The sequence below is a fragment of the Eleutherodactylus coqui genome, chromosome 9, assembly GCF_035609145.1.
Source record: "Eleutherodactylus coqui strain aEleCoq1 chromosome 9, aEleCoq1.hap1, whole genome shotgun sequence".
NCBI lineage: Eukaryota > Metazoa > Chordata > Amphibia > Anura > Eleutherodactylidae > Eleutherodactylus > Eleutherodactylus coqui.
Genome location: NC_089845.1, coordinates 172957755 through 172983792, shown reverse-complemented (window position 1 = coordinate 172983792; position 26038 = coordinate 172957755). Strand labels below are relative to the sequence as shown.

Here is a 26038-nt window from a genome sequence, read left to right as displayed (position 1 = left end):
GTGGTGTTCATCTCGAATAACGAGCATCTCGAGTACCCTAATGCTGGAACGAGCATCAAGCTCAGACCAGTGTGCTCGCTCATCTCTAGTAATAACAGTTTCGCAATAGCAAGTCTCTGACTTCCTTCGCTGACAGAGTCAGACACTGTAACAAATGACGGAGACCGGTTACTTACTGCCACCTCCACTACAGAACCTTCCCAAGAATTACACTGCAAAATGTGGCCCACTTCCTCATTCTCTTCTACCCTTCCTACTGACATAGTGTGCACAGGACTTATCCTGGGGATTGGCTACGTAGATCAGCCCATAGCTGTAGGGCAAACGAAGAAAAAGTCAGAGTATTGGTGTGGTTAGAGAGTAGAGTAGAGTGGAGTTGAGTTGAAGAAGAAGCAGAGTCTGAGTCAGAGGGAGTAGTCTGGAAGTGGAGTCTAAGCAAGCAAGGCTCAAGTCAGGAGAAGTCAGGCCTTAGAGATTCTGGTCAAGCTCAGTAAGGAAAGTCAAGGTCAGGAGACCAGAATGGAAGGAGTCTTTTTCATCCCTACTGAAGAAGGAATCACAGTCAGGGCAGACCCCTCGGAATGCGGAGTAGAGTGGCCATTATTAAGCGTTAATCTAACTAAGTCCAGGAAAGCCGTCCCGATTCACTCCATTCCTCCACAAATACCCGTCTCAGAGGACCCCCAGATAACATAGGTTGGTGGGCTCATCTTCCTGAACTGAGGAGAAATTAAGGAACTAGTACATATAATTTCTGTTCACAACAAATCTGTTAAAGTTAATGCTAATTAAAATTCTGCAAAGTCTGAACTGTTGTCATTCTTCCAAGCGTTAAGTAAACTGTGTACCTTTGGTTTACTTTATCAAATCTGGTTTGGACTCTGTATTTCATCACTACCAAAATGCTTCACCAAAAAAGGTACTGGGGTCACGTGAGCACTCAAACTACACCATTCATCAAGACGGTTATTACTTTTGCTACTGTGCGCAGCCAGGCCAGGCTGCATCTTGATATTCCGGGAAGGGACCGTAGAGCCACCGTTGACAACCTCCCCACTAAGGTCTGCGCTTGGCCGCCACACTTTGTTGTTCTCCTGTGTTAAAGCCTGGCTCCGGTTCCTGAACAGTATGGGTGCTGACTGATTCCTGATCCTCCGGCTTCTTTGGGTCACATGCTTCCATTCCTCGGCTTCTGCAGGTACACTAAACATTTCTTCAATATTTTGAAAACTTACTTCTGCTTTGTCAAGGAAATCTTCATCTTCCTTAATGAGTTACAATGTAGCTATTCTCTCCCGAAGACTTTGCACCTTTCCTCCAGTAGAGACACAAGCTTGCATTTCTGGCCGGTGAAGTTTGGCTTTTCCTCTGGTCGGTCTGTAAACATATAGCATACATTGCAGCTCACCATATGGTTCTCTGCTTTCCCATGTTGTCAGTTGATGTCCACTTCTAAAAGTCAAGAGTTCTAGTGATGATATATGACCCATAAGATGCTACTAAGTGTCAGGGGCGTGGTCAGGCAATGTCCTCCGAGCAGCTAGACCCGGCTTAACCCAGCAATCTTCCTGCTCACAGGAACTCTTCACTCTTCCCAGAATGCACCATGCAATATGCAAATTTTCTTCCTGGCGCTCCAGTCTCTGATCTGGGGTCTCAATTAGGTTTAGGGGTCTGTTCATTGGTGAGTATTAGTTTAAAGAGTCCGGTCTCAGGTCAGGGCATCTGGTCTCAGGTCTTTATTAGGTTAGGGAGTCTGGTCTCAGGTCTTTATTAGGTTAGGGAGTCTGGTCTGGGGTTTCCATTAGGTTAGGGGGTCTGTTCATTGGTCTATTAGTTTAGAGCGTCTAGTCTGAGGTCTTTATTAGGTTAGGGCATCTAATCTGAGGTCTTTATTAGGTTAGGTGATCTGGTCTGGGGTCTGTATTAGGTTAGGGGGTCTGGTCTAGTGTCTATTAGTTTAGGGGTCTGTTCATTGGTGTGCATTTTGTTTAGAGAGTCTGGTCTGAGGTCTTTATTAGGTTAGGGGGTCTGGTCTGGGGTTTCTATTAGGTTAGGGAGGCTGGTATCTCTATTAGTTTAGGGGCTCTAGTCTGGGGTCTGTATTAGGTTAGCAGGTCTGGTCTGTAGTCTGCATTAGTTTTGGGGGTCTGGTGTAGGGTCTTTATTAGTTTACGGATGGCTGGTCTGGGATTGGTATTAGGTTAGGGGTCTAGTGTGGATTCTGTATTAGTTTAGTGGGTCTGGTCTGGGGTCTCAATTAGTTTAGGGGTTCTGGTGAATCTACTTGTTGAGGGGCTCTGGTCTAGGGTTTTCTTTAGGTTAGGGGGTCTGGTCAGGAGTCCTTATACGCTTAGGGGTCTGGGTTTCTACTAGGTTAAGGTGTCTTTGGTTTGTATTAGGTTAGAGGGTCTGGTCTGGGGTCTGTATTAGTTTAGGGGTTCTGGCCTGGTGTTCGTATAGCTTAGGCGAGTTTGCATCTATATTAGGTTAGTGGGTCTGGTCTGGGGCCTCTATAAGTTTAGGGGGTCTGGTCTAGGGTTTGCGTTTGGTTAGAGGGTCTGGTCTGGTGTCTATTAGTTTATGGGGTCTGTATTAGGGGGTCTGTTTTCAGGTTTGTATTCGGTTAGTGGGTCTGATCTGGGGTCTCTATTAGTTGATTGGCTCTTGTCTAGGGTTTTTATTCAGTTAAGGGGCCTGGGGTCTCTATACATTTAGAGGGTCTGGTCTGGGCTCTCTATTAGGTTGAGGGGTTTGCTCTGGGGTTTGTTTTCAGTTAGATGATCCGATCTAGGGTCTCTATTAGTTTAGGGGGTCTGATGTCTGTGTTAGTTTAGGGAGTGTGTTCTGGTCTTGTGTATGTATTGGGTTAGGTGATCTGAAGCCTTTATTAGTTTAGGGGGTCTAGTCTGGGCTCTGCGTTAGGTTATTGGCTCTGGTCTAGGGTCCCTATTAGTTGAGGAGGTTGGTCTGGTGATGAAGGGTGTCATGTTTACTACTTGTGATTTGCGTGCTGCAGGAAAGGGATGATTCCTAACTTGATAAATTAGCGCATCACATTTCTGCATCCCCTGATGCCCCTCGTCAGGGTAATTGGGATGATTTATCACTTTGGGGCCCTTTGGAGATTCTGTATTGGGGTACATGGAGGAATTCCTCTGCTTGCAGCTGCTCTGTATTAACCCTGTGAGTGCTGCAGGAGGGGGCTGCTGGGAAGGTGAGCTTCCTCTTCCTCCATCATGTCTCTTCCTTTTATAGAGATATTCAGTAGCTGCTCAGCACATTTCAGCCTCTGACGAGATTCACCAACCCGGAAGCTTCTCTCACACAAATCTGAAGAAGGAGAAGCTGAGAGCAGCTGCAGCCCCCGATCAGCACTGAGGAGGGTCCAGCCCAGGTAAGTGACCCTGCGGCTAGCATTGATAGGAGGATGGACAGCTCCTGCCACCTGCTATATGTGGGATGTAAGGCTATAACATGCATGTGGCAGACAGCTGAAGACAGAATGCAATCAACATGTGTGCAAATACCCCAGCAGACAGGTATATATATATACACTGCGTGCAGCTCACACATCCGCCAGAGAGAACAGGTCAGAACCTGCACACATTATATTCACATGGTAGCAGACAGACTGAGCTCGGAATCACACAGGGCTACATGTACAGAAAGCCAGACACCCATCTAAAAGCTGGCACGGCATATACCCTCGGGTACACATATACATACATGCACAAATATGTACAAACGGCAGATACCCTCAGGTGCATATATACATACATGCACAAATATGTACACACGGCAGAGAACCTCAGGTGCATATATACATACATGCACAAATTTGTACACACGGCAGATAACCTCAGGTGGATATATACATACATGCACAAATATGTACACTCAGCACATACCCTCAGGTGCATATATACATACATGCACAAATATGTACACTCAGCACATACCCTCAGGTGCATATATACATAGGTGCACATACCCTCAGGTACATATATACATATGTACACACAGCACATACCCTCGGGTACGTATATACATACATGCACAAATATGTACACAAGGCACATACGCTAGGGTGCACACATACATACATGCACACACAGCATATACCCTTGGATGCACATATACATACATATACACATGGCAGATACCCTCAGGTACATATATACATACATGCACAAATATATACACAGGGCAGATACCCTTGAGTGCATATATACATACATACATACATGTCCACACAGCACATACCCTCGGGTGCATATATACATACATGTACACATGTACACACAGCACATACCCTCAGGTGCATATATACATACATGTACACACAGCACATACCCTCAGGTGCATATATACATACATGTCCACGCAGCACATACCCTCAGGTACAGATATACATACATGTCCACGCAGCACATACCCTCAGGTGCATATATACATACATGTCCACGCAGCACATACCCTCAGGTACAGATATACATACATGCACACACAGCATATACCCTTGGATGCACATATACATACATGTCCGCACAGCACAATCCCTCTGGTACAGATATACATATGTGCACACAGTTCCTGTACGTCGTCTTGTGCCTTCATACTTTGTCATTACCTAGCATGTACTGTATATGAGGAGCAGCCGCTGGTCCCGGAGGGCTTCTCTGCACTCTAGCTGATGATGGACAATTATGTGCAGTGTCGCTGTACAGCAGCGGGTCGGGTACTGGATGTGATACAATGTATCAGGCTCCTTCCTGCGATGTGACATATCTGGAATATTCCGCTCGCTCCGGTGATACAATTTCCATTACCGTTACATTATGTAAATCTGACGCACCTGCTGAGACCCATTTTTCTTAAGACTTGCAAAGTGAAAAAGGGGTGTGGCTTTGTAGTCACATGCATGGCGACCTGTTTAGGGTTAATTCCCCTGGCGTTGTCTTCGGCTGTATTTACACCGCACTCATTTGAAATCAAACTGAAGGGGTGAAATCTGCGGCAAAATCCCCAGCGAGATCGTCACCGTCCCATCACCGCTGATGTGACGCGGATGATTGGCGCCTGTAGCAGCGGTACGTGTTGTTGTTATGTATCGGAGCACGTGAGATCTCATTGACCTCGGGGACATTCAGCCTGATGATTGTTTCCTGTTTGGAGGAGCAGCTGGAAGTGGCAAATAATCACTCAATTAGCAGAGTAATGACACAAGACAATCATTAAAGGCTCATGGGCCCGGGTGCAAAAGTTTATCTTGGGGCCCCCTAAGGCTGCCTGCAGACGGGCGGAAATTCCGCGGCGGGATTTCCTGCGGGATTTTCGCCGCTGGAAGCCTGCATAGGATTGCGTTAACAAACGCAATCCTATGCAGACGGCTGCACGAAATCTCGCTCGGCAAACAAACCGCGGCATGCTCTATTTCTGTGCAGGGCTCACAGAAACGTCACTCACACACCGCCGGCTCCGGTCTGCGCATGCCGGCACATGAAAGATCTGGAGCTGCGGGGCGCGGGTGAGTACGCGCTGCTCTCTGCAGGTGCTTGGGTCGGGTCCCGCGGTGAGAATTCTCGCTGCTGGATCCAACCCGGCCGTCTGCAGGCGGCTTAACTTCTCTTAATCCCTTAACACAGAGGCGTAACGTGAAGCTCCCGGGCCCCAGTGCAAAACCTGTAACAGGGTCCCCAACTATAATACTTTATTCATGGTACTGGGCTGCCTATATGGAGAAGAGAGGCCTTATGGGCCCCCCTAAGGCTCCTGGGCCCGGGTGCACGCCAGTGATTAAAGGTCTTGTCCAGTTGTAAACTATTGATGGGTCTATGCACAAAATAGTTCAACAATAGCTAAACAGTGGGGGTCCACTCTTCAGAATGCCTACTGGTCTGCTGTCCTCTGAGCCAATGTGCTCGTGCACTGAGCTGATTTCTGCAGGAAGCAGGCAGCTCCATTCCCATTGTAGTGGCCAGGCTTGGTATTACAGGTCAAGTTGCCATTGGAGTGAATAGAAGCTTTGCCTGTAATACCAATCCTGGCCACTGCAGCTGCAATGGAGCTGTCTGCTTCCTGCAGAAATTAGCTTAGTGCATGAGCACAGGGCCTAGAAGACAGCTGATCTGGGGAGGTCCATAAATGCTTTGCAACTAGACAACCCCTTTAACTGTTCAGCTGCTGGCTCAGTACTGTACTAGTGTACTTGTATCCATTGCAGCTGACTGTAACGCCTGCTGCCCCCAGGGAACATGTTATTAATAAATGACAAGCCCCCCAGAGCAGGAGTCCCTCTTCGCATGGGTTCTCAAATCTGGCTAATAAAGGGAAATTCCAAGCAGGTGCTGTTGTACCTTATCTTCACCACAAGTATGGGCGGAGACCTAGTGATGGGCAGTACCCGCCCAGTGTACCCCCGCAAGCTGCTGATTGGCTGCCTGGAGCAGGGTCCTAGCAGCGTGGAGACTGAGGATCACCTTGGATGCAGGGTTAGCTGCTTACACCTAATGATGTAACCCTAACCCTCCATCCAAGGCGACCATCCCCGGCAGCCTACCATCATATCGGGCAAAAGCTCTGGTCTCGGTTGCAGCGGCCGCAGGGGTAACCAGAGCGTACATGGCTGTGTGGCAGGGAGAGGAGCGCGCACCATACTGAAAGTGGTCCTGGACGCAGGGGGACCAGTCGGGGAGATGACAGTCTGACTGGGAGAGGAGCGGGGACCCCCAGTGACAGCGCTCCCGGCTGCAGGCGGAACGGGAGGTCAGATTGTAGTGCAACGGGGAGAGGAGTGTGCAGCACATTTACAGTGTTCCCCACCGACAGCAGACGATGGTGGGACGGGAGTGGAGGAGCCAGTCCCCCGGAAATAGAGCAGCAGGGTCCCCCAGCGCCAGCGCTCCTGGCTGCAAAGGCCGCAGTGGAATGGGAGGCCAGATGGCAGTGCGGTGGAGAGAAGAGCGTGCAGCCCATTTACAGAGATGCCTGCTGGGAGCAAGCGGCAGGAGTGGAGGTGCCAGTCCCCCGGGGAGAGCAGCGGGGAGCTCAGTGACAGCAGTCCCAGCTAGTGTGGAGGCCAGAGGTGTGAGTTCGGCATCAGGGGATAAAGAAGCTGGCCCCACTGTCAGTGTTCCCAGCTGTCACCACAACACCTTGTCTCTCAGTCTCCTCCCTCCCTGCCGCAATATGAGCCAATCAGAAGCCAGCCCTTAGCTTCTGGTGGAGACATAATACAACAGTACCTTCCAAGCAAGGTGTCCCCTCACAGCCAAACATAAGCACTGCACAGCTGTATGGAGGGAATACCACAGAAGGGCCCCTTTATTAGAGCCCCCGGACCCTTTATATTAGAGACCCCATCCTCATGATTTGCGCCCACTGTACGGTAATTTTCCCTGTGACCCCAGGCTTAAAATCACGTGACAAGCTTTCCGTGGATCAGTTTAGGTGTGAATCCACATTAGATGGGAAAATCCAGCAATCGGAGTGACTTCCCACGAGGCCGGTCATCAGTGCTAGACTAGCCGGGGTCTCACCGCCAACCACGGGGGGTTTTCTCATGTAACAGTGTGGAGCGTATACAGAGAATGGTGCAATCGAGGAAAACATCCAGCGAAAGGGGATCCTGTGGACGGAAACAACTCATCACTGAAAGGGGTCGGAGGAGGATGTCAGGAATCGTTCTGACCAATTGGCTGCACAGTCAGCTGAATACAACGTTGGAGCTCCAACTAACGTGTCCGAATGCATAACTTGCCGATCCTGCACACGGAAGGGCTATAATAGCAGACGACCAGTTCCAGCGCCCTTATGTCTAAGAGACACAGAATGACTCCAGCGGGCAAAAGAGCACAAAACTTGTATCACTGAGCAGCGGAAAACATCTCCTGGTCCGATGGATGCAGATTTCTGTTGCTGATGGGAGGTCAGAATTTGGCGCAAGCAGCATGAATCGCTGACCCCTTCCTGACAGTTGGTGGAGTAATGGTTAGAAGCTTTGATAGTTGTGGATGGACTCCATGCTGCATTAGGAATTGATGCAGCGGTCCGGCTCCTCCACGGGCATCCAATAAAGCGGCCACTCGGTGAACATTATAGACAGAGAGGTATTTCCAAAGGCTTCACAGATTTCACTTGGTTGGAACCGGTCAACTGGGATACAGATCGGGAGGGTCGGAGCGATTTTCCTGTCTCTGTTGGTCACTGTAGAAACAGCGATTATTGGTATAGCGCTAATGACTAGGTGATGTTTTACCATCTTAAAGGGGTTCTATAATTTTGTCATCGTTTGGCTTATCTAAACCCGCAGTGACCCCTTGATTGCCATCTAGACCCCAATAAATGAGGGAAGACCTGAGCAGCAGCGGTCTAGGACTGACCGGAGAACAGTCTGGGCGCTGGGGCGGTTCCCAGATTCTGGATCCGTATATTTGGTATTTTAAGACGATCCCGTCCGTCAGTAGATGAAGTCGTCTATTCTGCTCTCACGCAATCGGCTTCCCTCCATCGTAGAGGGAAAAGCGTCTTTGATATGGAAACAGTGTAAAATATGAAGTGCAGCCGCAGCTGATGTGCCGCTGTATACAGGGACCTCACACTGCGTCTCATCTATATACAGCAGGAAAGTCCACTGTTCACGTGTATAAGGAGTGCCGGGGCTGTAGAGTCGCGCTGGAGAAGATGTCCCCTCCATAGAAGCAGGAGAAGTTATTGTGCTGTTATTATAATACACCATCGCCCTGCAGCGCAGCGACCACGAACAAAGGCGACCGCCGCACCCACCATAGCAATGCCACTGACTATCTTACAGTCTGGTGTCTATCATTCTAGGATAGTTAAGGGGTTAATGGTAACATCACCGGTGGTCTAGGGAAGTAAATAGGTGGACAGGGGCGTCCTGGTAGTCTGATGGTCAAAGTTGGTTAAGAGTTTAGAAGAGGTTTTCCGTGTTTTTATAGTTTTTGCAGAGCTTACAATTTAATACCTCCACTATATGAGTATATATACATTCTTTGTCATAAACCCTCCTGCACCCCCAGAAGTCATCGTTTTACTGCAGATCTCGTCCTGCGGCTCCATCTCAGGCAGATATGTAGATGATGAGAGTTGTGGTGATTAGATGGACGGTCTTGTCATCGGAGGCCCTAAAAGTGGTCCCCCCCCCCCCCCCCCGGCCTATAAGAGGCTCTCAGAGGCCCCTTGTGTGTAGTGACCTCTTCTTCCGCTTGTAGAGCTTGTTGGCCACTAGACGCCTCTACGATGCAGAGAAGAGATTTCACCCCATTACCAGAGGGGACGCATTATTGGGGTGTGAGAAGCTGGATGGTCGTATCGATGAATTGTCCCCCACCGGGCCGTTCTGTCCAGACTGTTAGGAGATGTTGGGACCAGTGGATGAGGGCACACAAGGTGACCGGGCTCAGGACGCCCCCTACAGACCACCAGTAAAGAGGAGCGTCTGACCAGACTGTTAGGGGGTGTTGGAACCAGTTGATGCATGAGGGCACACAAGGTCAACGGGCTCAGGACGCCCCCTACAGACCACCAGTAGAGAGGAGTGTCTGACCAGACTATTAGGAGGTGTTAGGACCAGTGGATATGTGAGGGCACACAAGGTGACCAGGCTCAGGATGCCCCCTACAGGCCATGAGTAGAGAGGAGCGTCTGACCAGACTGTTAAGACGTGTTGGGACCAGTGGATGGGGGCACAAGGTGACCAGGCTCAGGACGTCCCCTACAGACCACCAGTAGAGATGGGCATCTGACCAGACTGTTTTGTGGGTGTTGGGACGAGTGGATGGGGGCACACAAGGTGACCGGGCTCAAGACCCCAACAGACCACCAGTAGAGAGAAGCGTCTGACCAGACTGTTAGGCGGTGTTGGGACCAGTGGATGAGGGCACACAAGGTGACTGGGCTCAGGACCCCTGACAGACCACCAGTAGAGAAGACCGTATGACCAGACTGTTAGGGGGTGTTGGGACCAGTGGATGGGGGCACACAAGGTGACCGGGCTCAGGGCACCGCCTACAGACCACCAGTAGAGAGGAGCGTCTGATTAGGAGCAATTCGCTAATCCCAAGAATATTAATACCTTTGTTTGAACACTTCCATTGAAGGAGAACTCCCCACCTCCTGTGGTAACCTGTTCCACTCATTGATCCCCCTCACTGTCTAATATCTAATCTGTCTCCTCCCTTTCAGTTTCATCCCATTGCTTCTAGTCTTTCCTTGTACAGATGAGAATAGGGCTGATCCCTCTGCACTGTGACAGCCCTTCAGATATTTGTAGACAGCTATTAAGTCTCCTCTCAGCCTTCTCTTCTGCTAAACATTCCCAGATCCTTTAACCGTTCCTCATAGGACATGATCTGCAGACCGCTCACCATCTTGGTAATGCTTCCCTGAACTTGCTCCAGTTTGTCTATGTCTTTTATAAAGTGGGGTGCCCAGAACTGGACTCAGTATTCCAGATGAGGTCTGACTAAGGAAGAGTAGAGGGGATAATGACCTCACGTGATCTAGACTCTATGCTTCTAATACATCCCAGCACTGGACCCAGTATTATAGATGAGGTCTGACTAAGGAAGAGTAGAGGGGATAATGACCTCACATGATCTAGACTCTATGCTTCTCTTAATACATCCCAGAATTGTGTTTGCCTTTTTGGCTGCTGCATCACATTGTTGACTCATGTTCAGTCTGTGATCTATTAGTATACCCAAGTCTTTTTCTCATGTGCTGCTGCTTAGCCCAATTCTTCCCATTCTGGATGTGCTTTTTTCATGCTCCCCGTGCCCACCTGTATCACATCATGTATCCAAGCTAGAGGCGGTACAACAGGGTACTAGAGCCTACCTTTTAATTTGGGATCTGTCAGCAGTTTTATACCTTGTTACACATTGGAGAATTGGATGTAGATTTGGTATAAAATCTGTCCTGAATCGGCACCCCACTGGGTTTTAATTGGAATCTGCATTGCAGTCTATGTAAAAACACCAAAGTGACGCGGCGCACCTTGACGCGGATCGCATGTGGCATCTTCATCATTAAATCTGTATGCAGATTTGTATATAAAGTGGACTACATTTGCGCGCGGATCCGTGGCCGTACAAGTGAAGAGCTCTTATAGAGGTGGAATAGTTTCCTGAATTGTGTGGTGAACACAGAGACCAGTGGCAGGAAGATCGCGATGAGGAAGAAACCATTCCGCAGCAGTCAGTTATTGCACATCACTTCTTCATAGCCTTTGGAAAAAAATTTTAACCCCTTAAGGACGCTGCCTTTTGTTCAGTTTCTCATCTCACCACTCATTGATTTATCCGTCGCCGGCGGAGGGTTTGTTGTTTCTTGCGGGATGAGTTGTATTTTTCGCTGATACTATCTAATGTTTTTCAGTACATTATACGGTATATTTAAAAAACTCAAAATGAGGAAAATGGAAAAAAGTGAAATTCTGCAGCATAAAAGGACAAAATAACGTAATTCTATATCAGTACGATTATTGCGATACCAAATTTATGGAGGGTGTTTTTCGGTACTACTTTTAAGATAAAATATCTTTGGAAAGAAATAGAATTGTTTTCTGCCGCCATCCTATGACAGCCAGAACGTTATTTTTCTATTGACATAGTTGTGCGAGGGCTCAGTTTTTTGCAGGCCGTCCTATAGTTTCTATTGAGGCCGTTGATTGCTACCTGGAACCGAGGAGAACTGTGCAATAGAGTTGCCCTCCTGACTTGGGACAAGTCTGAGTCAGTAGATTGGCGATTCCCTTACAACACAACTGTAAGTGGGGCCGACCTCCAACACAGAGGTGAGCACAGCAGAAAGGGACTTAGTCCAGTAATTATCAGGCCTGCTAGAAGGGACAGGGCTAATAGTACAGGCGCTGCACTTTATGCAAGTTTCAGGTGCTTGAACCTGGTTGAAGAACTGTGTTATTTAACCCCTTTCACTACAGGATGTAAGCTGAGTCCATGCCATTCGCAGCAAGAGCTGGCTGTGAATAACAGCCGGCCTTTTTCTGCAACAACGGGGATCAATTGACTGTCTACAGTTCATAGAAGGGGGATGCTCTACAGAGGCATTAAAAAGGATTTAAAAACCCTTTTTGTGCACTACCTCCTCTTTGTTTATAAAACAGGAGGAAAAAAGGCCCACACATTTGGTATCATTGCATCGATAACGACCTGTACCGTAAACTGAATGCTATTTATTCTGCACGACAAAAATAGTAAAAAAAAAAAGTGATCAGAAAAGCCATATTTACCCCCAAAACAACTGCAGCTCCTCACACAAAACTCATGCAGCCCTCACAGAGCTCCGCCCTTGGAAGAATACAAGTCATGGGGCTTTCAACGCAGCAATGCAAAAAAAGGACTTTCTAAAGTAAAAGGTTTTTATTGTACAAAAAGTGAAAAAAAAACCTAAATATATATAGAATTTAGATGTTATTGTAGTCAAACAAACCTGCAGAATAAAATGTTATTATGTCATTTATGCTGAATGAGTAACTTTGTGAAAAAAACACAACAAAACCAGAGAGAAGTGATGTTTTTCCCCTGCCCTCTCCAAAAATGTAATAGAAGTTCTACAATACGTTGTATGCACCCAAAAATGGTACCCTAAAAACCTACGGCTCGCTGCGCAAAAAAACAACCCTCATACGGTCACGTCGGCGGAAACAGGTAAAAAGTTATGGCTTTTGCAAAGTGGAGATGAAAATTCCCAAAAAGTCATCATGTCCTTGGGACCAAAATAGGCCGCGTCACTAAGGGGTTAAAGGCACCTCACACTAGTGAAAGGGCACTGAGGTAACGGTACTGCAGATGAACGGTGCGTGGCGCTGCGTGACTCGCATTCCTGCTTCACAAGTTGATCGTTGAGCTGCGTCATCGCTGTTGCTTCGTATCGTTGATCCTGGGTTTAGTTAGCGCGGTCGCCGTCTGTAAATCTGCGGTAAACGATAAACCGCTTCCTTCTTATTACAGCATTACTTTAATTTCTTTGTAAATACATATTGGATATTTTTGTAAATCCGCATTGCGATACTTTCACCAACAACACATGCACAAGATTTCACATGCACATCCACGTTCATCGCCACCAGAGGGACAGGATTGCTGAGCGCCCTGCAGTCTGGGCCCGCCCACCGGACTCTTTGTGTGCATTAGCATACGACACTGGAACTAATAAATATTTCTTCTATCATGTGAAAACCATGTGCAATGTGTGACAGGTGTGGAGTTGTGTCTACTTCATCGATACCTTCCTGCCATTAGAATCTAAGCCTAAAGACTGGTGAAAGGTTCCTGTCTGTGCAGGAGATTTGGAACTCTATGTCAGTCTAGTGGCCCAGAGTTATTGGGGTCCCTCCAGAATGTTCTATGTCTGTCTCGTGTCACTGTCTTGTCAGTGTTTTGTTTGTGGAGTGCATTTGATTCATGTGTATTGGATGGCTGCAGGACTGAAAGGGGTTAATGTCTGTTATGTTCTGTCCTGTCTGAAAAATGTATTGTTTTGTATGTATCATGTGAGCGTCACAGCTCAGTAAGCACATGGTTAATTATTTGCCAGCACACCTAGTTTCTTTAGGTTCTCTCCAGAGTAGCCAGGGTTAAAGGAGATGTCCCGCGCCGAAACGGGTTTTTTTTTTTTTTTTAAACCCCCCCCCCGTTCGGCGCGAGACAACCCCGATGCAGGGGTTAAAAAACCCACCCGCACAGCGCTTACCTGAATCCCGGCGGTCCGGCGTCTTCATACTCACCTGCTGAAGATGGCCGCCGGGATCCTCTGTCTTCATGGACCGCAGGGCTTCTGTGCGGTCCATTGCCGATTCCAGCCTCCTGATTGGCTGGAATCGGCACGTGACGGGGCGGAGCTACACGGAGCTACACGGAGCCCCATAGAGAAGAGGAGAAGACCCGGACTGCGCAAGCGCGGCTAATTTGACCATCGGAGGGCGAAAATTAGTCGGCACCATGGAGACGAGGACGCCAGCAACGGAGCAGGTAAGTATAAAACTTTTTATAACTTCTGTATGGCTCATAATTAATGCACAATGTACATTACAAAGTGCATTATTATGGCCATGCAGAAGTGTATAGACCCACTTGCTGCCTCGGGACAACCCCTTTAACAGCTCCTGTGCTTTCTAGTCTGGGTTAATCAGCCCTGCTAGTGTCTGAGAGGTGTGGCTGGTGATTGATATGTCTGTCAGCCAATTGGCTTCTCCCTCCTCCCTATAAGATCCAGCTCTTGCTGCCTGGAGGTTGCTGATTAATTTCCAGTGATCCCTGAGCAGTCCTCCTGCTCAGAGCCGCTGAGTGTCTGGCTACGGTGCTTTGGTTTGTTCCCAGTTTGTGTCTATTGTTTGTCTGTACTAGTTCTGTTTATTTCCGTCTACTGTATCCCGAGTGTTCAGGGCTCCCTAATGGGGATTGGTAGTGGCCCAGGTACGAATGTGGGTCCGCACCTGTCGGAAACGATTGGCCCGCAGATTAGGCAGGGCTCCCTCCTGGGGTAGGGGTCTGCAGGGAAAGGATTTCCCTTAGTTTATTCTGCATTTACGTTGCACGGTTGAGATATACAGGCTTTTACCCTCCCGCAGAGGTGCTCTCCGTCTGTCCTGCATCCTGCCACTCGTACCAGTGCTTTCCCACATCCGTCTTGGCTGCCCCCATATTCTGTTCTTGCTGGCAGTCCAGGACAAACGTGACATATTGATCGGCCCTAATAAACTACTAGACGCAGTATGGATCCTGGTCAGGCACTTACCAGTCAGATTAGTGCCATGTCTGTACAGGATCCAACGCAAGCTCTGGTTCAGCAAGCCCTAGCCTTAATGCAGCAGATGGCGGACATCATGCAGCAGCTGTCTGCCCTTCAGTCTGTGCCTGCAGCATTTGACTTATCTGCACAGTATGAACCAAGGCTTGAGCTACCAGACCGATTTTCTGGTAAATGTAGCAATTTTGTTTCTTTTCGTGAAGCCTGCAAGTTATATTTTCGTTTAAGGCCAGTTTCCTCAGGGAATGAGGCCCAGCGTGTGGGGATAGTCATCTCCCGGTTACAGGGAGACCCTCAGGCCTGGGGATAGTCATCTCCCGGTTACAGGGAGACCCTCAGGCCTGGGGATAGTCATCTCCCGGTTACAGGGAGACCCTCAGGCCTGGGGATAGTCATCTCCCGGTTACAGGGAGACCCTCAGGCCTGGGGATAGTCATCTCCCGGTTACAGGGAGACCCTCAGGCCTGGGGATAGTCATCTCCCGGTTACAGGGAGACCCTCAGGCCTGGGGATAGTCATCTCCCGGTTACAGGGAGACCCTCAGGCCTGGGGATAGTCATCTCCCGGTTACAGGGAGACCCTCAGGCCTGGGGATAGTCATCTCCCGGTTACAGGGAGACCCTCAGGCCTGGGGATAGTCATCTCCCGGTTACAGGGAGACCCTCAGGCTTGGGGATAGTCATCTCCCGGTTACAGGGAGACCCTCAGGCTTGGGGATAGTCATCTCCCGGTTACAGGGAGACCCTCAGGCCTGGGGATAGTCATCTCCCGGTTACAGGGAGACCCTCAGGCCTGGGGATAGTCATCTCCCGGTTACAGGGAGACCCTCAGGCCTGGGCGTTTTCCCTTTCTCCCGCCTCACCGGCTCTGTCTTCGGTGGACAGTTTTTTTCTCAGCTCTAGCCTTGCTCTATGATAATCCGGATTGTGTGGCCCTCGTTGAAAGTAAACTCCACATGATACTACAATAAAGAACAATTAGGACAGCGCTCCACGGCAAATCCAGGAGAGTAACTTCAAAATAGAATTGAATAAAAGGACTCAGCCGATGTATAGCGGGGTGCCCTCCTGGGAACTCCCGCTAACACCTCCACGTCCAGGCGGGCTTATAGTAATGGCTGACAGGGTCCTCTCCGCCATCCTATGTAAAGGATACAGGGCACCTATTAAAGGTTTTGGAGAATGTCAAATGGGACAACGCGTATGTATGGTGTACACTAGACGTGGAATCATTATACTCTAATATTCCACATGACTGGGGCCCCCTGTCCACGGCAGTGATTTTGCCGGTGGTTAACTGCTGGCGAATCATGCGGCCGACGCTTTCCATAGCATTGCAAAGCGCCGGCACCTGTCCACGAGCGGAGAATCATTGTGATTCTCCGCTCACGGCGGGCAATTCGCAGCATGCTGTGACGTGCCCAAACTCTCCGCGGTCAGCCTATCTATTAGATAGGGTTGACCAGCGGAGATTCGGCGGCGGCTCCTGCTCCCGGGTAGTGGAGATCTGCCGCGGGACTTTGCAACGCCCGTGGACAGCCGGCCTTAGGGGTCAAGGCAATAACTAAGACCCTAGAAGAAGATCCGCCAATACAACAAAAAGATTTTATTTCAGAGGCCATTTTATTTATCCTAAATAATAATTATTTTTCTATAATCAAGTGTTCTACAAGCAGATATTCGGGGCTGCGATGGGGGCGAAATGCGCCCCATGTTTTGCTAATGTGGTAATGGGCGTGTTTGAGAGAAGAAGGTTTTTAGATAAATGGATCACCTTATTCAAAAGATATATAGATAACATCCTAATTATATGGAATGGAAGCATGGGGGATCTATCATCCTATATCGAGCAGCTCGATGACAATGAACAGAATCCTAAAGTCACAGGTGAATCATAAAGACTGTACAGTGCTAGATTTAGAAACTGGATCACAAAATGACAATCTAGCAACCAAAACGTAAACCGGTGGATACTAATAGTTACCTCGATTATCAAAGCTGCCACCTCAAAAGTTGGAAAACTAACATACCTTATGGCCAATTGAGGAGGGCAAAGAGAAATTCTTCCAAAATTGGGACTTTTAAACAACAGGCAGAAGTGGTGAAGTGAAGATTATGTGAAAGAAGCAAATCTATCATGGATTCTGCTTTTCATAGAGTCTTAATGGAAACAGGACAACAAAAAATCCAGAAGGTGAAAGAACTAAAATAAACGAAAACGATGAGAAATCTAAGATCAAAACTACATTCATCACCAAATACAGATCATCATTCACCGTATTTAACTAGAGATCACAGAGAAACCTACAGGTATCTGCCACTGAAACAAAACACCAAAAAACATATTGGCACCTTCATGCCCCAAAGGAGAAAGACGGATGGCAAGAACGAGATTAAAACACAACGTACAGCGGAAAGGAAAGATGTCCCTGTTGTGGCCACATAGAGGCGAGATGGGAATAAATGTGGATACGAAGGAAGTAAGAAAAGTCAAACCCCAAACCGGTTATATACTTAGAATGTCCCTGTGGGAACGCCACGTGGGTAGAACCATTAGTGCACGGCGTCCGGGGAGGAGTAACCACAGGAGGAATATAAAGGCTGCTATCACGGCACCATAAAACCCACCATGATGGGGACTTTTCAGGCTGACGTGAGATTCCACTAGAATACATCCATAATGACTGTAAGCGATTTACGCGCCAAAGAGATGGATTGGATCTTTAAGATAAACGTTCGTGCCCCGCGGGCTAAATGAAGGATTGGAAGAAATGGGAGGGTTTTAATTCTGCGTGTTTTTTACATAATCCTAAAGAAATGTTTCTTTTGAGAGAATCCTGTTTTAGTTCCTACTATGTTGTGTGCAGTAATGAACTCTTTTAGGTCATTTTAGTGGTATTTTGTCCGGCGGTCATCTTCTATCTCTCTAGAGTTTCCTTATATACACACAGTTAGTTTCGGTAAGAGCACTGCCAATATTTATGGTGCTTTTATATATTCTTGATGTTAATCATTTTATGTTAATGGCTTAGTTTATTTTTTATATATATCTTGCCAAACGGTCTTCATTATTGTATTACACAGGAGGATTGATATTAAGTTACCATTTTACTGAAAATTTGATACCCATAATCCTCTTTTAATATTTTCTTATATGTATCCCAAGTAAATCTGAAGCCCGTATGTTGGTAGCATTTCGATAGCCTAACCGCTATAAGGAGCTCTCATGAATGAGATGTAGTATTTGATGGAGTGTTTATGTGCGCTCTGCACGTGTCGGCCCATGGAGCGCACATCTACGTGCATGCCTTCTATAGATACATTCATCCGCAGGGACTCCTCCCTCCGCCCACTCCCACCTGCTTCCCCCAACCCAGAATGCAGCCGCGCGGCAGAGAGAGATGCCAAATGCTGCAATGAAGTCTGAAGTAAGGTTTTTTTTTCTATATAAATAACTAGCTTACCCGTCGCACGATGCTCCAACCAACCAACCAACCAACCAACCAACCAACCACAGCTTTCATGTTACCTCAGTGATATAATATATAACAACCAATCACAGCGCAGCTCTCATGTTACCTCAGTACAATATATAACGACCAATCACAGCGCAGCTCTCATGTGACCTCAGTATAATATATAACAACCAATCACAGCGCAGCTCTCATGTGACCTCAGTATAATATATAACAACCAATCACAGCGCAGCTCTCATGTGACCTCAGTATAATATATAACAACCAATCACAGAGCACCTTTCATGTTACCTCAGTATAATATATAACAACCAATCACAGAGCACCTTTCATGTTACCTCAGCAGTATAATATATAACAACCAATCACAGAGCACCTTTCATGTGACCTCAGCGGTATAATATATAACGACCAATCACGGTGCAGCTTTCATGTGACCTCAGCAGTATAATATATAACAACCAATCACAGAGCACCTTTCATGTGACCTCAGCGGTATAATATATAACAACCAATCACAGCACAGCTTTCATGTTACCTCAGTAGTATAATATATAACAACCAATCACAGCACAGCTTTCATGTTACCTCAGTATAATATATAACGACCAATCACAGCGCAGCTTTCATGTGACCTCAGTATAATATATAACGACCAATCACAGCGCAGCTTTCATGTGACCTCAGCGGTATCATATATAACGACCAATCACAGCGCAGCTTTCATGTGACCTCAGCAGTATAATATATAACAACCAATCACAGAGCACCTTTCATGTGACCTCAGCAGTATAATATATAACGACCAATCACGGCGCAGCTTTCATGTTACCTCAGCATTCCCAGTATCCAGCAGTTGTTTAGTGATACGTTCGGCGGATGCATCATCTTGTAGTTGGACACGCATCCCGCGGCTCGTCTGTTTCTGAAGCTCTTAATGCCTTTTTCTTTCGTGCTTGAGATGGAAATCGATTGGTCAATCTATGTCTGGAGGGCATAACTGTCGACGACGCTCGCACGCCCCCACCTATCGTAGGATAGATGTACTATGCCAGTAACCTTCCCAGGAGTGTACTCAACAACTTCCCTAAGTGTCATGGCGATCGGATGAATGGTGTAGTAATGCATAAAGGACAGACAGACAAACACGCAGACATATATACAGACGGTCATACAGACAGACATACAGTCAGATTCATTTTTCTATATGTAGATGTGTATATATCTGTCTGTGTATATGTGTCTGTATATATGTGTCTGTATATATGTGTCTGTGTATATCTGTCTGTGTATATCTGTCTGTGTATATGTGTCTGTGTATATGTGTCTGTGTATATGTGTCTGTGTATATGTGTCTGTATATATGTGTCTGTATATATGTGTCTGTGTATATGTGTCTGTGTATATGTGTCTGTGTATATGTGTCTGTGTATATGTGTCTGTGTATATGTGTCTGTGTATATATGTGTCTGTGTATATATGTGTCTGTGTATATATGTGTCTGTGTATATATGTGTCTGTGTATATATGTGTCTGTGTATATATGTGTCTGTGTATATATGTGTCTGTGTATATATGTGTCTGTGTATATGTGTCTGTGTATATGTGTCTGTGTATATGTGTCTGTGTATATGTGTCTGTGTATATGTGTCTGTGTCTGCGTATATGTGTCTGCGTATATGTGTCTGCGTATATGTGTCTGCGTATATGTGTCTGCGTATATGTGTCTGCGTATATGTGTCTGTGTATATGTGTCTGTGTATATGTGTCTGTGTATATGTGTCTGTGTCTGCGTATATGTGTCTGCGTATATGTGTCTGCGTATATGTGTCTGCGTATATGTGTCTGCGTATATGTGTCTGCGTATATGTGTCTGCGTATATGTGTCTGCGTATATGTGTCTGCGTATATGTGTCTGCGTATATGTGTCTGCGTATATGTGTCTGTGTATATGTGTCTGTGTATATGTGTCTGTGTATATGTGTCTGTGTATATGTGTCTGTGTATATGTGTCTGTGTATATGTGTCTGTGTATATGTGTCTGTGTATATGTGTCTGTGTCTGCGTATATGTGTCTGCGTATATGTGTCTGCGTATATGTGTCTGCGTATATGTGTCTGCGTATATGTGTCTGTGTATATGTGTCTGTATATATGTGTCTGTATATATGTGTCTGAGTATATTGCTTGAATAAGTCCCCTGTGTGTGATGAAACGCCTTGCACATAAACAGATGACCTCTACTTTGGCCAAGGTCGCCATATCTGTCTGCTAGTGAGCGCTGGATCAGTTTTTATTTTGCATGATGCTACCAGGCAGCCGCCCGCCTGAGGACTACTGTGCGCAATTTCGGCGCTGGGCAAATGTGACCCAGTGGACGATCCGGCTTTGAGAAGCCAGTTCTGTGTTGTCTGTCATGCAGGGTGAAGAATGCTATGGTTCAGATGCTACACCTTGTATGTTGGGGGATGCCATGGCCTTGGCAATAAGGATTGATCACCATCTGCAGGAGAGAAGGCAGGAGACCATGTTTGAGTCTCCTTCTCATCGTCGGTATCCCCTGAGGAGGTTGCGGAGGAACCTATGGAGATGGGGACGGTCTCTACTACTAAAGCACGTAGGGATATTCGTCTAAAGAAAGCTCTGTGCTTTTATTGTGGGCATGACGGGCACTTTATTCACAGTTGTCCAGTGAGACCCCGGAACAAGCGACCAGTGATTCAGCGGGATCCTCAAGTTGGTTGTTTGGCGAAGTCCAGACAGGACGTCTCTGCTGAGGTTAATGTGATAAATTCTCGGTTTGCCCTAAAAGCTGGTCTGACGATAGAGACTCTCCCTAAACCAATGTCACTTACCACTGTAGACTCGTCCCCGTTGCGTCTGAGGCACATTGCTCCGGACGTACGCTTAAGGCTGGATTCACATGAACGAATATTGGCTCGGTTTTCACCCCGAGCCGATATACGCCGTTCTTATCTGCAGGGGGGGGGGGGAGATGGAAGAGCCAGGAGCAGGAACTGAGCTCCCGCCCCCTCTCTGCCTCCTCTCCACCCCTCTGCACTATTTGCAATGGGGAGAGGTGGGACGGGGCAGGGCTAATTCTCAGAACTTAGCCCCGCCCCATCCCGCCTCCTTTCATTGCAAATAGTGCAGAGGGAATTCTGCTGGGAAATCGGAAGACAAGTCCTTGGGATAGAAACCAAGAAGTCTGGAGATGCCAACATGGATATCTTCCTCAGGCTGGAGTCCTCCTCAGCCAAACCTCTGCAGCCATGAAGACGCCTCAGTACGTCCTTGTAGGGCCCTCTTCAGCGGATCGACGATGACATAAAAGGTGTTAAACTGCTGCTGCCCAACATCCGTTCCCACGTGTGGCATCCCCATCACCGGCGTGCTGCTCACGCTTGGGCGCTCGCCCACTTCCACATTTGGATGTGCTGCCACGACAGCGATCACGTGCTGCTCCGAAGAGTCTAAGGCTGCCTGTCCATGGGCGTTGCGGTATCCCGTGGGGGATCTCTGCCGCGGGAGCTGCCGCCTGGGAGCAGGAGCCGGCAGACAGATCTCCGCTGTCAGACTATCTGACAGGCTGACCACAGAGAATCGCGGCAAATCGCAGCATACTGCGCAGGAGGGAAGCGCTCTCCATACAAGGCCGGATTATCGCCGCAGGGAACGCAATGAAAACCCGCCCGTGGACAGGCAGCCTTAGGGCTTTTACCCACTAGTGTTTTTTAACCCTTCGATATCGCAGAGTTTTTTTTTTTTTGGTTTTTTTTTTACTACAACTGTCAATGGGACTTTCTAATGTTAAAATCGCACAAACGTCTCAGAAGCGCAAACTTGCAATTTTTCTATGATGCGATTTTAACATTAGAAAGTTTCATTGACAGTTGTAGTAAAAAAAACAAAAAGCGCAGTAACATCACAGCGATAAAAATCGCTAGTGGGTAAAAGCCCCCAAGCTGCGGCTAATCACCACCTGATGATGATGACGATGATCACGGTTTTTTTTACTTTATTTTCGGTGGCCCGGATCTCCGGCTGGCCGGGCGCGCCTTGTCTGCCTAATGGTTAATCCGGCGCTGACTGAACGCTACGGAAACTTCTATGACAGCTTCTCCAAAATGTGATAGCCGCTTACTGTGGAGCCAACGGAAGAGGAAGTTACAGCCGCTCTCTTCCCCTTTCACATGGCCATCCTTCATGATGAGACCTGGAACCTGCAGACATGATGAGGAGATACAAGGCGCGAGCAACAAACCCCTCACTCACCACAACCCACTTGTCGGCGTCCTACGGGCAGCAGTCACTACTGAGCAGATTTATGAAGCAACCAATTACAGAGCAGCTTTTGTTTTACCACAGTGCTGTGATGAATGAAAACTGATCTCTGATTGGTTGCTGTAAGCAGTGATTAGCTTCCACAGCCTCATCAATCTCTATCTTAATAGTGTGAAAAAAGATACAGAAATGTACAAAAATACTGTATAGCATGCGTTATTAGCTGTTAGATACTGAAAACCGTAAGTAAGCAGCATAAAACCTCCGTCTGCTGATCAACTTTTGAAATTTAATAACATTCTTTTTTTTTTTTTTTTTTCACTTACTTACAAAAGTTCACTGAAGTATTATGCTACTTACTATTTTCACTATCAAATGAAGCAGGTAATGCAATATGTATGCCCAACTAACAGTACAGAATACTGGGCGGTATTATGCTAGTTATATTCTTGTACATAGGGGGCGGTATTATAGTAGTTATATTCTTGTACATAGGGGGCAGTATTATAGTAGTTATATTCTTGTACATAGCAGGCAGTATTATAGTAGTTATATTCTTGTACATAGGGGACAGTATTATAGTAGTTATATTCCTGTACACAGGGGGCAGTATTATAGTAGTTATATTCTTGTACATAGGGGGCAGTATTATAGTAGTTATATTCTTGTACATAGGAGGCAGTATTATAGTAGTTATATTCTTGTACATAGGAGCAGTATTATAGTAGTTATATTCTTGTACATAGGGGGCAGTATTATAGTAGTTATATTCTAGTACATAGGAGCAGTTTTATAGTAGTTATATTCTTGTACACAGGGGGCAGTATTATAGTAGTTATATTCTTGTACATAGGGGACAGTATTATAGTAGTTATATTCCTGTACACAGGGGGCAGTATTATAATAGTTATATTCTTGTACATAGGGGGCAGTATTATAGTAGTTATAGTCTTGTACATAGGAGGTAGTATTATAGTAGTTATATTCCTGTACATAGGGGGCAGTATTATAGTAGTTATATTCTTGTACATAGGGGGCAGTATTATAGTAGTTATATTCCTGTACATACGGGGCAGTATTATAGTAGTTATATTCTTGTACATAGGGGGCAGTATTATAGTAGTTATATTCTTGTACATAGGGAGCAGTATTATAGTAGTTATATTCTTGTACATAGGGGGCAGTATTATAGTAGTTATATTCTTGTACATAGGGGGCAGTATTATAGTAGTTATATTCTTGTGCATAGGGGGCAGTATTATAGTAGTAATATTCTTGTACATAGGGGGCAGTATTATAGTAGTTATATTCTTGTACATAGGAGGCAGTATTATAGTAGTTATATTCTTGTACATAGGGAGCAGTATTATAGTAGTTATATTCCTGTACATAGGAGCAGTATTATAGTAGTTATATTCCTGTACATAGGGGGCAGTATTATAGTAGTTATATTCTTGTACATAGGGGGCAGTATTATAGTAGTTATATTCCTGTACATACGGGGCAGTATTATAGTAGTTATATTCTTGTACATAGGAGGCAGTATTATAGTAGTTATATTCTTGTACATAGGGGACAGTATTATAGTAGTTATATTCTTGTACATAGGAGCAGTATTATAGTAGTTATATTCTTGTACATAGGGGCAGTATTATAGTAGTTATATTCTTGTACATAGGGGGCAGTATTATAGTAGTTATATTCTTGTACATGGGGGCAGTATTATAGTAGTTATATTCTTGTACACAGGGGGCAGTATTATAGTAGTTATATTCTTGTACGTAGGGGGCAGTATTATAGTAGTTATATTCTTGTACATAGGGGGCAGTATTATAGTAGTTATATTCTTGTACACAGGGGGCAGTATTATAGTAGTTATATTCTTGTACGTAGGGGGCAGTATTATAGTAGTTATATTCTTGTACATAGGGGGGCAGTATTATAGTAGTTATATTCTTGTACATGGGGGCAGTATTATAGTAGTTATATTCTTGTACATAGGAGCAGTATTATAGTAGTTATATTCTTGTACATAGGGGCAGTATTATAGTAGTTATATTCTTGTACATAGGGGGCAGTATTATAGTAGTTATATTCTTGTACATGGGGGCAGTATTATAGTAGTTATATTCTTGTACATAGGGGCAGTATTATAGTAGTTATATTCTTGTACATAGGGGCAGTATTATAGTAGTTATATTCTTGTACGTAGGGGGCAGTATTATAGTAGTTATATTCTTGTACATGGGGGCAGTATTATAGTAGTTATATTCTTGTACATAGGAGGCAGTATTATAGTAGTTATATTCTTGTACATAGGAGCAGTATTATAGTAGTTATATTCTTGTACATAGGAGGCAGTATTATAGTAGTTATATTCTTGTACATAGGGGGCAGTATTATAGTAGTTATATTCTTGCACATAGGGGGCAGTATTATAGTAGTTATATTCCTGTACATAGGAGGCAGTATTATAGTAGTTATATTCCTGTACATAGGAGGCAGTATTATAGTAGTTATATTCCTGTACATAGGGGGCAGTATTATAGTAGTTATATTCTTGTAAATAGGAGCAGTATTATAGTAGTTATATTCCTGTACATAGGGGGCAGTATTATAGTAGTTATATTCCTGTACATAGGAGCAGTATTATAGTAGTTATATTCCTGTACATAGGGGGCAGTATTATAGAAGTTATATTCTTGTACATAGGGGCAGTATTATAGAAGTTATATTCTTGTACATAGGAGGCAGTATTATAGTAGTTATATTCTTGTACATAGGGGCAGTATTATAGAAGTTATATTCTTGTACATGGGGGCAGTAGTATTGTAGTTAAAATCTTGTACATAGGAGGCAGTATTATAGTAGTTATATTCTTGTACATAGAAGGCAGTATTATAGTAGTTATATTCTTGTACATAGGAGGCAGTATTATAGTAGTTATACTCCTGTACATAGGGGGCAGTATTATAGTAGTTATATTCTTGTACATAGGAGCAGTATTATAGCAGTTATATTCTTGTACATAGGAGCAGTATTATAGTAGTTATATTCTTGTACATAGGGGGCAGTATTATAGTAGTTATATTCTTGCACATAGGGGGCAGTATTATAGTAGTTATATTCCTGTACATAGGGGGCAGTATTATAGTAGTTATATTCTTGTACATAGGAGCTGTATTATAGTAGTTATATTCTTGTACATAGGAGCAGTATTATAGCAGTTATATTCTTGTACATAGGAGCAGTATTATAGTAGTTATATTCTTGTACATAGGGGGCAGTATTATAGTAGTTATATTCTTGCACATAGGGGGCAGTATTATAGTAGTTATATTCCTGTACATAGGGGGCAGTATTATAGTAGTTATATTCTTGTACATAGGAGCAGTATTATAGTAGTTATATTCCTGTACATAGGGGGCAGTATTATAGTAGTTTTATTCTTGTACATAGGAGGCAGTATTATAGTAGTTATATT

The 26038-nt window shown here is 45.6% G+C and overlaps 1 protein-coding gene across 2 annotated transcripts in view; it reads left to right on the top strand.

Annotated features, from left to right (window-relative positions):
• Positions 1 to 3259: 3259 nt before the first annotated feature.
• Positions 3260 to 26038, top strand: part of CYRIB (CYFIP related Rac1 interactor B) — a 209557-nt gene continuing 186778 nt past the window's right edge. For both annotated transcript variants that reach the window (XM_066578793.1, XM_066578792.1), the window contains exon 1: positions 3260 to 3397. The gene's annotated coding sequence lies outside the window, so the exon portion shown is untranslated. The remainder of the gene's footprint in view (positions 3398 to 26038) is intronic.